The 14,506-nt window shown below is 36.0% G+C and overlaps 1 long non-coding RNA gene across 2 annotated transcripts; it reads right to left on the bottom strand.

The window, feature by feature from the left end:
* Positions 1 to 1,697: 1,697 nt before the first annotated feature.
* Positions 1,698 to 4,051, bottom strand: LOC113319475. 2 transcript variants are annotated; one of them, XR_003345539.1, is made up of 3 exons: positions 3,346 to 4,051; positions 2,572 to 2,672; positions 1,698 to 2,276 (listed from the first exon to the last, which is right to left on the bottom strand). It is a non-coding gene; the product is annotated as an uncharacterized LOC113319475 (long non-coding RNA). The 2 variants fall into 2 exon arrangements; XR_003345538.1 differs by having other exon boundaries at positions 1,698 to 2,672.
* Positions 4,052 to 14,506: the final 10,455 nt, after the last annotated feature.

Genomic DNA, 14,506 nt, shown 5'->3' with positions numbered 1-14,506 from the left:
TAAAGTTTGTGTTATTCGTTGTAAACTTGAAAATTCAAAGACTTTGCATAATTAACTATTTTCAAGACTTTGAGTGACTTTTATGCATATATTTGCCTTGATAAAAGTCTTGCAAAATATGTAAGATTTTGGAAGACTTCCAATTTTTTTATAAAGATGTTTTTTACTCTCTTTTGTTTTATTTTATGAATACAAAATCTACAAAACTCCCCGCATTATAGATGAGTATAAATTATATGATATGATTAATTATTTTAATTAAAAAATTAAACATTTTTTATTTTTTTTAATTATTATGTACAAATGTACAATAATAATTATTTTAATTTACTGTTACACTTTATTCTATTTTATTGAACAAAAGAAATAAGTTATATATATAAAATAGTAATAATTAATTTTAATTTTTAATTAATAAATAAGCTATAATAAATTTTGTATTTATGTCTATCATGCATATTTCCATATAAAATTTGTTTTTATAAGTTACAACTCTTCATGACTCTACAAATGTCTGCAAGACATTAGACAACTCTGCATAACTCCGCAAAACTTCGCTCAATTCTGTATAATCCTCGAAAAGTTATTAACTTTCATGACTCTTTTTAAATCTCTACAAATCTACAAATGTATTTATTGAGTAAACCCCTGTTAGGCTGTGTTTGATAGGAGTTAATTCCATGGAATTAGCCATCTTTCCATGGAAATAGTGTATTTTCCGTTATTGCAAAAATCTGTTTCCATGGAATTGCAAAAAAAACGTGGCCTAAAGTATGTTTTAAACTCAATTCCCTGGAATTCCACAAAAAGTCTTTCTTTGCCTCCCCCAGAGAACTGATTCCATGAAAACACTTTCCATGGAATTGTTTCATTTCTCTGTTATCAAACACAGCTTTATTGGGTTTTAGTAAGAAGAAGCCCAAGGAAAACATGGTATTTTTGATGAAATACTGTTCAACTTTTATCAAATAATTAAAAACAATCAAAATACAAATGCTACATCGGAAGAATTGAGAAATTTGCTCACTTGGATGGTACTACTAAATTATACAGGTGTAAAGGTGAAATTGAGACGATACGTGTAATTGAGTACCAAAAACAAATCGCGCTGCAGATAATCTTCACCGACAAACCGAAAAACACAAACCCAACAGATAATTACAACACCACAACCACATACGAAAGGAACACTAGCCCAATCAGCCGGGAGTTCTAACTAAACTGTTGATAGCTTTTTTTTTTTAGAGAGATTTCATTAAAAAGAAGAATTCACAAAAAGTCAGACCAGTGGTAGGAAAAAAAAAAGACAAAGCAAAAATTACATAACACTAGTACAAAAATGGCCTTTGGTCACAGTATTTTACCGTGTCCATATGTCTATGGTCACGGTAATTCATTTTTGGTAAACCGTGACTAAAGCCTGCGAGGCCAAAAGTCCAACATTTGGTCACGGTTACTTCCGTGGCTACATGTCAAGTCCACCGTGACCAAAACTTCAATTGTCACGGGTTTTTGTTGTACCACCGTAACGAGTTGGCTCTTTAGTCACGGGATGCTGAAATACACCGTGACCAAAGTTGATCAATGGACACCAATTGCTTATTAAATTGTGACCAATATGTAATATTCAAACTATCTAAAATACTTGGATGTATAGGCACATCTTTATGCCTTGCAAAAAAGAAAGTGGAGCAACAGTGAAATAATCTTAATTAAAATTCTTAACATGGCATTGAATCCAACAATTTCTTACAAAATCAACATAGTTTACATTTATCTTGATTATGGATTCTACTAGAGTTGATAACAGCGACATATCAATATAATTAGCAAGTATCAGAACATATAAAAGCATTCGCATAGCAGAGTACGAAGCTCCAACAAAGTTTCGGAAGCACAACTACACTTCCTTTGCGTGCCTAATCCAAGTCTTGTTTACTGAAGATGCATGTGAACACTCACACTGCAAGAGCTCCTCCAAACTGTGCGTCTAGTATGTCCCTTGGCTGCAAAAGATAAAAGTAAAACAAATTTATTAGTAAAGATACAACACACGATCTTATCTTACATAATTCACATTGTGTTAGTGCCAGAGACATCCGAACACCAAAAATAAAAAATAGGGAAATAACAGAAAAATATCCTTAATTTATATTGCAATTCAAACAATTTATACAGAACGTGCAAGTGTTTAGTCTCAAGTCACAAAGTAATACTCCGAAAGTATTTCTGGAGATTTATGTTCCTCCATTATTCCAAGTGCCACAACTTCCCATCTACAAATGAAGTCAGGTGATTAGCCTGTGAGATGGCGGAAAAGCATTTGAAGATCAACCTAGAAAAAAAAAAAAGGAAATATCTAGCAGGAAAATAGAGACCATATTTCCAGTACAACACAAAACGAAACTGATGAGCAGAATCTCTTCATGTCGACAAAAACAAGAAGAAAACTTTCTTTAAAAAGAAAACTCTCAATTTTTCATTTTTCATATCTTTCTCGTCATTAGGCAGTGGAGTTTTGTGTTTCTGGTTCACTGTACTTCTAAGGTTTTCTAGTAGGGATACATATACCTAGTTCATGCCCCACTTCCAAATTGCCAGTTCCAAGTGCTTGCTACATCTTTGTTTACAGGATTATTGACAATCAGTAGCTTGATCATTTCCTGAAACTCCTGAAATCCAAAATGAAGTAATAAAGGATGAGATAGAGAAAGCCAGACAGAAATATAACAATTACCCTAAGAGAGAGACAGGAAGTATAATTTTTTTCACTGGAAGTCGTTAGAAGCAGGACAGGAAGATATAGTATCACCAAGCAACTGCTTTATCAGTTTAACAAGCAGGATAATATCTGCATTTCTAGCTTCACACGCAGGGTAACAACTCCTTTTTTTGGCTCCAAGTGGGAATATATCAACTGATATACTGTGTCAGAGAATACATATTAGTAAGGCTCAACAATGGGATACTAGTCTAACATCAGAAAACTCGGCAGGCTTATAATATTAAGGCTTCATGTTCGCGTGATTTAATGACGTAACCAGCTAGTCGAGAACTGCACGTTCAATACATGGGATCACCTGTAACAATTATTTCTTTGGTTAATTTTAATCATTTAATTCTAGTGAGCATCCACACGAAAGATATCACCCTTCGGCAGAAAAATCATATAAATTGCATACAAACTTGTATTGAGGTTGAATGGTGGATGAGTGTATAAGTGTTGCTTCCAGAGTGTAAATTGTTAGAGTCTTACAGAAAGCTATTGGAAATTGTTATTCATAGAAGTTGAACTAAACCAAAGCAAACTATTGCTTGATATAGAATCATAGTAAATCAACTTACTGGCAATATGGGGCCCTGAGAACAAATTACAGATTGCATCTCAGATGTCTCGCAAACGGCTTCTTCTTTTTTGCCAAGAGACACCAGTCGTGCATAACATTTTACATGACAAAGAAACAAGAGAGGGTAACCATTAAATCCCACGCCCGGAAGACTAAAGAAATGGAGAAAAAAGTAAGCTGACAAACAAACCTGTCAGAATGAACTAAGTTTTAAGGTTATCTTCATCAACAATGCCATAGTTCTTTGAAATCTTTCGATTTGGTTGTGGCCCGCATCCACGAAATAAAAAAACTTCACACATCAGATATAATATCGTATAATAACTATTTAAAGCAAAACTGGCCACAATAAAGGCAGAACTGAGTGAGCTTGTGAAAAGACATAACATACCGCATAATAATTAACTTTCTGTTTCATTAACAAGTTACAGAATTAGTTCACAAACCTTTGCAGTTCAACCTAAAACATACTCAACATGTACGAAAGGGATTTACAGTCCATAAAACTTGCATCAATTGCCCTAGATTTGGTATTATGCATCCAAGTTTTCAGATAATTCAGATAAAAAGATTGTGTATGATAAGTGGATGAAAGACATGCAGGAGAAAAGTAATCAGACGACTTAAAAATCAGTACAATACTTCCCACAGAACCTACAATGATATTGAATATCTCAGTTGAGGAGACCACAAGTTACCTGCAATTGAACCACATATAACTGAACCACAAAAAAAAAAAACAGAGCTCTAAAATATCATACTGAAAAACATCGGTAGATATATATACAGGTACTGCTGCGAAATCAAATCAAAGACACATTAGGTTAAGGATATCGAATACATTGAATCAAGCACCAAGGAAGAAGGAGACCAATAACAGGAAGGGGAGTTCTAATTTCTGAACAGCCTTATAAGTGCGAGAATCTAGTGCCAACTGGATTAGTTGCCATTATGATCTTTGGGTTCACTGTCAAAGAAAACATAGAAAACCAGTTCATCTTTAAAATAGGTATCAGCACAATATAAGATGCCCAGGAAGAAACTAACTTACCGTTCACATAAAGGGAAAAGGCGTGCATCTCCCATACTCTAGCAATGCTTGTTGGTCGACTGAAGGGGGACCTTCTATATGGTCACTTGAGATGCAATTGTCAGTCACGCAATTGGTCTCAATTTTGCAAAAAAAAATTCAATTTCATCACAATTGGAAGCCAAATGATCATTCTTTTTATTCTTAGGGTGCCTATTTCTAAATTCAAACACAATCAAAATTGGAAAAATAATGTGCCATTGTCTCAATCAAGAAAACCCTAAAATATAAAGAATCTCATTCAACACACTATTACATCTATTGACCAAAAGCGAGTCCAAAATTTAACGAATTCAAAGTCTTACCAGAAAAAACCCAAGATGCTTGAACTTAATCGAAAATCAGTTTCACCATGAAATAGAAAAACGCGTTGTTCACTGAGTACTCCTCTAATTTTTGAACCATAAAATTTAGCTGAACTATGTAATTCTGATCCCACAGAAACATTGATTGACTGATTGGACCTCCGATTCAAACTCCATTGGAACATGAAACCAGATCGAGCAAGATCTCCCTAAAAACATTGATTGACAGATAAAATAAGGTTTTTATTTGAGGAACGACAAGGAAAAGAAGTAGAGGAATGATTGCTCTAAAACATAAGAAGGTGCACAGAGTTGGAGTAGATCGTGTGAGACTGGGAGTGTCCGGGAGTGTAGAAAGTGGGTTAAGAAAACAAAACAGTTCTAACTTCTAATCGTGTTTAGAAAAAGATGTAAACTAGACACGCACCAAGTGTACCCGTATCTAAAGAGATATGAAATGGTTACGGACACATATTTGGCCGGGACAAGCAACACTTTAGTCCCGTTTATAGATACAACCGTGACAAGGTCAACCGTGACCAAAGACCATAGTTGTACTAGTGTAAACAGAGTTTTGGTTGTACCCTAATATTTTACACTAAGAATAGACTTAATTTGGCCAATATTCTCCTCTTATTAGCTAAGTATAGCTAACTGGGCCTCACAAGCACTTTACCTAGAAGCTCATGTGCATAGATCCAAATCAAGCTAAGGAGTTACCCCAAAAATTGTTCACGTGGAGAGAAAGGTAGCAGTTCGATCAATACCAACATCAACATCAGATTCGTGTTTGAGGTAAAAATCTTTTACTGTACAAATATTGGTGCCGACTAAGGGGATTCTAGAAAAGAGATCATGTTTTTCCGAATCGAGAGTATGGAAAAATTAAAACAAACTGCATGAAGGATCTTGTCTGCTAGCAACCCTCGACACTCAGCGAATGAACAGAACGAGGTTCAATCAGCACCCGCAATGCCTACTGGAAACAGACGGGATCGAGATCGAATTCGTGAAGAAACCCAAGATCCAGATAATCGGAGAAGCGAAAAGCGACCGATGATTGAGTATGAAGGAATGGTCGTTGACTCCATACCTCATGGAGGAAACCCGCGAGTTCGAGTGAACAGAGAGCTTGTATTCGGTAGCCCGTCAAGGAGGAATGACGGTCGACTTGATTTGCGAGATGGACGAACTGCAACTCCTAGTACGGAGGAAGATCTATTGCGCCAGCGACGGAATGAGGTGGAGAAAGAAAATCATATCCTGATACTAGAACATGTGAGACAGTCTCGATCGAGAAGTATTAATCTAAACAATCAAGATTGAGAACTATTAATCTGAACAATCAAGATTGATTGGCGGATTTTTATCAAAATAGGCACGGTCGGTGTATTTTGGAGCGCCTTGGAAGACGTGTTGACCATCAAGGTTCTAACCGGCCCATAGAAGTTATCGATCTAGATAGACCAGAAAAATTTCCATTAAGGAATGACCAGGTGGTCACTGGAGATATACCTATACGAAGGCGTACACGAGCCCGGCGAGCAAGCGCCCGAGCGCGGCCAACTTCAACTCAACAAAGTACATCCAGAACCTCCACCCGCTCAAAACGCCAGGAATGATGAAGAAGATGAGGTTCGAGATCGGTACAATGAAAGAGAATTTTCGCATGATTACTATGCTCGTTCGGAGCAAGGTAGAATCAAAAATAATTCTAATATCCCTCAAAGGAAAAGAATAAGATCTAAAGTTGATATTCCTGATGGTCAGGACTATGAGCAGGAAGACAGTTCCTCAGATGGCGATATAAATGCAATAACAGATGCTCGTCTTTGCAAGATGATCGAGAAACTAATGTCGAAAAATCGCTCCAGAGAGGAAAAGATAGACAAACTGCATCGAGCCGCATGAGCTCCCTTCAAAGTGAATATCAGAGAATTCCGACCGCCAGTGAATTTTCAAGTTCCCATGATGCCATAATTCGATGAGAAAACAAATGATCCAGATCATCATGTTTTACGTTGTAAAACTGCAATGATTCGGTGGCAGTACATCGATGAGTTGATGTGGAAGATGTTTCCGCAGTCACTGACTGGCGGTGCAATTACGTGGTTCAATCATCTCTAGGCACAGTCGATCGAGACATACCGCGAGCTGGTTGACAAATACAACAGACGTGATCGGAAGGGATACCACTAATTGTTCCTTTTGGGTATCAAAAAGAGGAAAGCATCAGACAGTTTACTCGACACTTCAAGCAAGAGTTGTCCAAGGTGGATGGTGCCAACGATCAAGTCGCCATCGAAGCTTACAAACAGGCATACCGGTATGATCAAAGAGGTGTATACGGTTCCTTAGTCAAGAGACTTCCAAAGACTCTGGAAGAACTGTATGATCGAGCAGAAGAATACGCTCGAGTTGAGGATTATTCAAAAGCTCTAGAACAAGAAAAGTTAACAGATCACCCAATAATCCAAATGATGGGAAGAAAGACAAGTTGAAAAACTGTTCGAGTTGGATAGTATAACGATCGAGATGGAGTTCGAGAGTAAAACCATGGGGAACGAATGGAAATTGGATATCTGAAACATCATGGTATGGAGATGATATGACTTACATAGTTTTTTGAGAAAATAAGCAAGGATTTGATCTCCCCTCGGCCTTTGCCAACAGAGACACGATAAAAGCAAATACTACAATTATCATAAAGACATTGGTCACAAGATTAAGAATTCTCGCTCCTTACAGATCGAAGTCCCGCGAATGATTGACGCTGGAAAGCTACAAGAGTACGTGAAAAAGGATTTTGGGAAAGGTTCGGGACAATTTGTCACAACACATGTGATTAATGTCAGACACGCAAGGATCCATTCAATGATCAGACGGGCATCGGAAAATGAGACCGGGAGAAAGCTCCGGCAACTAAAGTAGTGGTATGTGACAAATCACATCGTTTTTCCAATGGAAACAAAGCAGAAATTATGGAGCTTGGATGCTCAAAGATAGAGTTCTCTGGAGAAGACATGATAGGTGTATACGCTCCTCACAATGATGTTATCGTTATAACAGCTTAGATTGGTATGTTCCGTGTACATCTTATTCTAGTGGATACGGGAAGCTCTGTGAGCGTGCTATTTTTAGGAGCTTATTCCTCTATGAACCTCTCACACAACTTTATCGAGGAGGATGAAAATCAAATTATCGGCTCCAGTGTCGAAGTTACAAAGGAGATTGAGGAAGTAAAGATGCCTATAATAGTAGCTGACAAGTCCATTCGGGGCAATTTCTTGTTGCTGGATTGTCAAGCTCCATATAATGTGATCGTAGGACGAGACTGGTTGCATGCGATCGGTGCAGTCACATCCTCGTATCATCAATGCCTGAATTTTACTACCCCCAAAGGGTCGAGTTAAAGGCATAATAATCCCTGAGAAAGGAGGTTTATATGCTTATGAAGAGGACCGACCAAGGAGAGCTAAGAGGGCTAGGTCTTCTTCTTTTAGCGATGACTCGGATACTCCCTTCGATGAGCAAGTTCAATCAAAGCAATGAAAATGTGTTCGAGGCGGTCGAGGTGGACGTAAAAAAGGTGAAAAAGGTTGCCGTGGTCGAGGTGAAAAAGGTGGCCGTGATGGGACAAGTTCTCGAGGTGGACGTGTTGGAGGTAAAAAGACTCCAAATCAAGGTGGCAATGGAAGAGGTAAAAAATCTAGAGTTGTAGAACAAGTTGTGGAACAGGAGAAAGAGGGCGATTTGGATGCGTTTATGCACTCTTCTTCGGAGGAGGAATCAAGTGAATGACAATTTACTCGCTTTTTATTATCTACTTCATGGAATTTTTATTATCTAAGACTTTTCGCTATCACTATTTGCGTTGTTTGGTTATGGATTTGGATGGATGAATTTTTATAACTTTGCATGTATGAATGAATGTTAGTCTTTTCATTTGTCTACCTAAGAAAACTGAGAAAAAAATTAAACATTATTAAATTTTTTGTTCACCTTCGGCTAGGTCGATGCTTCACATAAACTAGACGAAAATGCATATAATTCTTGTCAAATTAACTTGCACAGTTTTTCGGTTAGAAAATCCCGGCCGTTAAACATAAAACGGTTAGGAAAGGCATCCGTAAAATGTTTACTTTTTGGAAATTCCTAGACGTATATTACTATGATATCCCAAAAATAAAATGGCTCCCGTTTACGGCTACATATCTAGGTCGTATATCAAATTACGGTTATGACTCCAAACCGTAATTCTGACATAAATTTGCAACTCTAGTTTACGGCTTGGTCGACCTTTCTAGTTCCCAACCGTAATAACAGAATGGTTAGGAAATCCATATGTAATCTATTTACGGTTGGAAATTACCTATCCTTATACTACTCTGATAAACCAAAAAGAAAATGGCTTCTGGTTACGGCTACATATCCAGGCCTTAATTCTGACAGAAAGTAACTCCTATTATTTACGGACAGAATAACTAGCCGTAAATCTGACACACGACAAACCCCTATAGATTTATATATAATTATGGCTGGGTTTACCTTTCGATTTCCTAGCAGTAACACCTATAATTTCCTTTTGTACCACATCATATTGGCTATTTTTTTGAATTTTTAAAAATAGATCCGTTTGAAGACTGATCTATAGAAGGTTCTAGCTGTTCAACCACTTATTTAAACTTGAAATAACTCCACCTCCATATAACCACCCATTACAAATCAAAATCACACATTTTACATCAACAGTCTCCACCAAAACTCATACAAACTCAATGCAATGTATTCAAAGGATAAACCCGACTTTACTTTGGAAGAAGACTTATCTCTATGCAACAATTTTGTACTATGCTATCCAAAGCGGGGAGAAAAACGAAGGAAACGTGGTTTACCAAGTCAATCGTATTGGAGTAAGATTTTTGAAATTTTTTGTAGTGAAACAGGTAATACTAACAACCGCGATGGGGTTGAATTGTATCTTCGATTTTCAGACATACGCAAAAAAGTGGAAGAATATATGGGCTTTACTTCGTATGTGAAAGCAACTTCGACTTAGAGGTGAGACTGATGGAGAAGTCGTATCTCAAGCTAAGAAGGAATGGAGAAAATGGAAAGGTTATAATTTCAACTCTGAAGCTCAATTCGCCATCATCAAAGACTTCTTGATACATCGAAAGGGATGTTATTAAAACCAACTTTGTAATGGAGATCTATTAAGTATGTAATGGGTCTTATTGTGGTCGAATTAATGAAAGTATTGTTAATTTTCAATCATAGTATGTATTCATGTTGAAATTCAAAATTTCTCAACTTACATATTCATTTACGGACGGAAAAAATATGTTATCCCAGCCGTAATACAGACTCAGGAGATTTTGGGAAGAATAAAAGCCGGAAGTTCTTCACTTTCCATCCGTTTTTTGTGTACACGGCTTGGAATTCCTCATATCCCAACTGTAAGTACTTATTTATGGCTGGTTCGACACATTTTCCCAGCCGTAACAATTAAAAATTTCAGATTTTACTATGATTTTTAACGGATTTGAATCGATGAAATTGATGTTGGGAGTTGATTATAAGATTACCCCAAATTTTATGACGAAGGATTTCATCATTTTTCTTAAAATAGAAATATGAATTGTTTACTAACCAACTGAAAAATTTACAAGGGAGGGTAAGGAGTGAAAGAGAGCACCAAAACCCAAGCGACTCAACCTTATCAAAGCCCAAAAAAACCATTACAAAAGCCTATTAAGGTAGAGGGTCCTAGACAGTGAAAATAACATCATCTTTTCCAAAGCCGCAATTCACACTTTGCACCACCACGAACCATTGCAGCACCGATTTTGTGATCAACAGAAATCAGCATCGATCTTCGATGAACAAACAACGCTGCATTTAAAATTACTCGCAAGAAATGCTTACCTACCGATCTTATTGTTTTGGCCAGAGCTACCAAACTCTTTTTGTTTTCGGTTGTGTAGGTAGGCTTAGAACATGTCAAAGTCAACTTTTTTATTTGGTCTGATCAGAATGTCAAAGCCCAACTGACCTGAATGTAAAAGTAGGATTTTCCTATTTTGATCGTAGTTACGCGGAGAAATAGTACAGTCTAGAAGTTGAAGCAATTTGGGATTTTAGTGGGATGAAGACAACAATAAACATCTGTAATCCCAATTACAGTAGAAATTCTTTTAATTAATACTCAATTATTTAATAAACTCTCTTAAATAATATTTTTGGCGGGTCCCGAGTCAGAGACAACGTGTCAAATTAATAATTGGTTATAATTATAAGATAATGCATTTTTGATGACCTAGATAGACCCCATATGAAATATAAATTAAAAATGCATATATATATTCAATATATTAGTGATTTACGCAGACTTTTTGAAAAATGATTTAATCAATATTGGATTGAATTTCATCTCTAATTTTTCTTATCATTGTTTTTGTGTTGTTTTCTCATAGCTCAGCAAGAAATTATTCAATGTTATTGTCGCTTTAGTAACCTCGTTTCGTGAACGGGGCACTATTTTAGAACTTCCATCATCTTCTTCTACATCTTTATCAAGTCCCATAACGCTCTTGATTATTTCTTCATCAGTTAACAACTGTGTAACCTCATTTTCTTTCGAATAATTTAGGACATCTTCGACATTCATTGAATTGCGATAGCCCAATTTCTCGATCAGATTTCGCAAGTCTTGAGTGATTTCACTGTCTGTATGTTTATCCAAATTGTCTGAACTTGTGTTATTTGTTGATCGAAGTTTACAATGACGAAAGCATCAATTTTGTCTAACTTGTAATATGAAATTTATCTATAAGTTAATAAAATATTAATTAATAATTATTAATTTATCGGTTAATTAATATCTCGTTTAATTAATAAATTTTGATGGTCCCGACAGCATTAATTTATAGAGTTTCTACTGTATCACCACAGATCAACTCCCTTTTGTTCTTGTTTGAAGCACTAGGTAGGTTCCATCAAAAATAGAAAGAAAAAAAAAAGATAAATCTAGAAGTAGAAGTAATAAATCTATCTCTTTTCTTCTCTCTCTCCTCTCGTTTCTTCTTCTCTCTAAGAAAAAAAAAACCTTAGCATCCATTAATTTCTTGCTCAGATTTTGTCCTTTTTGGACCAGATCTGAGCAAGATTTCCTTTTTCTTTTTAAGTTTTAATCGAATAAAAGTAGTTTTTTTTTGTTTTTTGATGTCATTTGACATATTTCTTCGCTATTTGAAACGATTTTTCTTCGCCATTTGGGGCGAGTTTCTCTTCGCTTTGAGGGCGATTTATTCAAACCTTCATCGCTGGTTCATGACTTGCTATTCTCGATTCAAGAACATCGACAATTCAAAGGATTTAGGGCATCTGAGTTTGTTTGGATTTACAAGATTTTGGGCAAATAACTCCTTTCTTATAGGAGTATCTCTTATTGAAGAAGAAGAAAATCAAATTAAATGGTCGGAATCGATTCCGAATTATACCATCATCCTTCCCTATTACATCTATAAAAATTTGGTATCTCTACGGTATACGGCTCTTTCTCTTCGCGATGTACTTGTAATTGATATTTTCACTTGTATTAGGGTTCTTATTATCTTGTACTTTGATATTTTTATTATTCTTGTAAGCGATCATGTAATCATAATTTGATTTGAATAAATTAAAATTATTGATTGGCAAAAAAAAAATAAAAATAATAATAATAAAAAAAGTAGAAGCAATTTGAGATTTTAGTGGAATAAAAACAAAAATAAACATCTGTAATCCTAACTATCAACCAACACAGATCAACTCCCTTTTGTTCTTGTTGGAAGCACTAGGTAGGTTCCATCAAAAATATAAAAAAAATACAATAAATTTCCGTCACAATCAAAATAACAGCTAGTTACAACGAAAGTTAATTGAACTAAATCACCTTTCACACGGTATCTTTCACGGTTTATTTATTTTTTGGGGTAAGCAAATGCGTTTGTTGGCGATGATGTCAGTCATGATGTTGTGCTTCGTATATTCGCAGGCATGGTATTATTTAAGACTCGTTTACTAAACGGCCATGAGAACCAAATATTTCCTCAATGGTAGGGCCCTAATGTCTGAATAGGACTTTTTATTTAGATGACTTCTGTCCAGAAGCAGAAGACTTTACCGTAGCTAAGAAGAACTCACTTTTGTTGTAACATAATTACGCGGAGGCTGGTACGGTTTACAACCTAGAACCAGAAGACTTTAGTGGCATCAAGACAAAGTTAACTTCTGGTCCTTACCTAACATATACTCTCAACTAAAAATGGACCAAACTTTATTTTCCAAACCTCTAGTTCCAAGAAAACCAAAGTTAAGATGGATGAACTATTTACAGCATGTTTGTTTAGGATCTGACTCGATAACTGACTCGTTTCGAGTCATTTATCAATTTGTTCTTTCATTTTATTTTATTTTGGATGTCTGACTCGAGGTCATATATATCTCTGATCGGAGGTTATTTGAGGTTATCAGAGTACACAGTGTTTTCAATACAAATATCTTCCAAGGAAAGAACAAGAAATTGTCACCGTGCAGCCGAGGTGATATATCTGATCATTACATGGGGCCGTAAGAACAATTTTATTTACAGGGGCAGTATCTTTCGGTCAGAAACGAAATTGCAGCCATAGTGGAGTTTGTTACGGTAGATATCCTTTTCCTCTATGCTATTATGTGCACATGATTCCTAGCTCTTAAAATGCCCACATGACCATATTCATTCGATACAAATGTTCAACTACAACTTATTCACAATGATGCACTTGTTAAAGAAAAAACAAGACAGTGCATGATTATTATAATATTACGGAATTAAAACATGTAAGCAAGTGCGTTGTTGGTGATGCAAGTAATGATGTTCTTCACAGAATATTACAATTCCGTGGATTCATACCCGTAGTAGGATATAGCAGGGTTGTTAACGAGAGGTACCCGTTTATTGAGGAGGGTACCAAAATCCATATATAAGATAAACTTGAAAGTTCCGTATTTTATGTGGGTTTTGGTACCTCCCCAGTAATCTGGCACCTCCATTAGCGACGTTGCGATAACAAAATCCCCTATTTTATTGGATCTGATTTTAGCCCGATACTTAACTCAATAATAAAGTAACTTTTTGTGTATTTTTTCTCAGGGTTTTGCTCGGTTGGTGGCTCGGTGTTGGATGTTAACAGCATGTTTGTTCTCATCTGACTCGACGTATGGATATGAGTCAACATTTAACTCGACACGAGTCAAGATGTCAGACCGAACTTTTTATTCCGAGTCAGATCAACTTGCTACCTGACTCGAACCTAACCTCTGATTTGTACCCGTGCGGGGCAGGTAACAAAATATCTCTGATTCATGGGATCAAGCCAAGACACTGACTCGCATATTTTTGAGTCAGATGAGTCAGATGTGACTCAAAAAACAAAACATATTGAGTTAGATCGAAATGAGCCCGGTGATTCAGTCACATGGATAAGTCAGTTTAAGAAAAAATCTGAAATGAATCGGGTGATTTCAATCAGATTGATAAGTCGGATTCAGAAAAAGAAACCAAGCTTTTTTTTTCACAAAATTAGTTAAAAAGACCAAAATCAACAATTCCTGGGTGAAAAGAACATTTAGATTTTGATACTGTTTAAATGGACAAAAATTTAAAAATAGCCAGGATGTAAACAGTTTCATCCTACCCATTTTCAAATACTTTTTCTTATTTTTAATTTACATCAGGA

The sequence above is a fragment of the Papaver somniferum genome, chromosome 10 (assembly GCF_003573695.1).
Source record: "Papaver somniferum cultivar HN1 chromosome 10, ASM357369v1, whole genome shotgun sequence".
Classification (NCBI taxonomy): Eukaryota; Viridiplantae; Streptophyta; class Magnoliopsida; order Ranunculales; family Papaveraceae; genus Papaver; species Papaver somniferum.
The sequence above is the reverse complement of the archived record's forward strand: the minus strand, read 5'-3'. Positions and strand labels throughout refer to the sequence as shown.